The sequence below is a fragment of the Octopus bimaculoides genome, chromosome 29 (genome assembly GCF_001194135.2).
Source record: "Octopus bimaculoides isolate UCB-OBI-ISO-001 chromosome 29, ASM119413v2, whole genome shotgun sequence".
NCBI lineage: Eukaryota > Metazoa > Mollusca > Cephalopoda > Octopoda > Octopodidae > Octopus > Octopus bimaculoides.
The window spans coordinates 7200562-7201968 of NC_069009.1; the positions used below are offsets into that span (position 1 = coordinate 7200562).

Sequence of the window (1407 nt, forward strand, 5' to 3'; positions counted from 1 at the left end):
TTTCTAGACAGTCGCTGGCTAATAAATGACGAAGGCCACTCAGCTTAATTCATGTTAGTCCTGGTAAAGATGGAGAGGAAAGAGAGAGGTTATTGGTACCGTACGATGAAACGTCGTTAGGAAGTTCTTGATAAAAAAGAACTGAGCCAATCTCTCACTTTCTTACAATGCGCGTGGACGCACAGCGCGTGCATACACGCGCACACTCACACACACACACAAGCATATATTTGGGATGCCCCTGCTCGTGAAATTAACGTACAAGTGGCTGAGCACTCCGCAAACACGCACAACCTTGAGGTTGTTCTCAAGAAGATTCAGCATGACACAGAATGTGACAAGACTGGCCCCCTCTGAATTACAGGTACAGCTCATTTTTGCCAGCTGAGTAAACTGGAGTAACGTGAAATAAATGTCTTGCCCAAAGACACAATGCGCCACCTAGAATTGAACTCACTGCATTACGATCGTGAAACATAACCTAACCACTAAGCCACGCGCTTTCACACTCAAATATATACACACGAGTGAGGAGATAAACAAAAGAAAGTGGTACTCAACAGATTTTGGTTGGAGTTGAATACATTTTTTTAAAAAACAGTTTGACTCAGCTCCACATGACTTTGAGTTTCGCAGATGAGTGGAACACGTCCGTCTCATCAGACGTTAATAGAAGAGTGAAGTCTTGCACCTAGAAGTTACCTTGAATTTGCCTCAGATCACTCACTCTTCCCCTAATGTCTAATGAAATGAACATGTCCACTGCTGAGTCAAACTGTTATTAAACATTTGTGTGTGTGTGTGTGTGTGTGTGTGAAACCGGCTTTAACACGACTGTGTTCCAGTTTCATCTTTCATAAGGTTTTTTTTTTCTCGTGTTTCTTAATCTAGGATATCTTTCCGTTTTTGTATCCGTTGTCATAATTTTTGGCTTCCATACTCAACCGGGGTACGAGACAGGCAATGAAAACATTGGGGGAAATGTAATTACATTTAGTGACACCGTTGATTATTCTTGTAAATTAATTAACCAAACATGACCGCAAATTGCTTTCCATTTAATATCGATAAGAAATATAGTTGACATTACTAATACACACAGAATTTTATGGGGTCATTGACTGGCTGTAAAGGAAAAATAAACATCGCCTAAAATTGAAAATTTTGCATAGGAAGGAATTTCAACCATGTTTCGTGGTCTGCTATCACAACAGCTCCTTTATAGGATCCAGTTAGCTGAAGACATCATCAGGAGGAACCACGTCCGGTTTCGGCCCCTACTCCTCTACCGTTTTGACGTGGCGGGGCCCCTCCTTTCGGAGGTGTCTTCAGCTCTGGTGTTGGGTGCATGTCTTCTTTCTTCTATTCCCTGGCCTCTTCGATGCAGCATCAACAAGTGTCAGCGTC

At 42.2% G+C, this 1407-nt stretch overlaps 1 protein-coding gene across 1 annotated transcript in view; it reads left to right on the top strand.

The window, feature by feature from the left end:
* Positions 1 to 1407, top strand: part of LOC106869334 (netrin receptor UNC5B) — a 434672-nt gene that overhangs the window by 95784 nt on the left and 337481 nt on the right. The gene's annotated exons all lie outside the window — the stretch shown is intronic.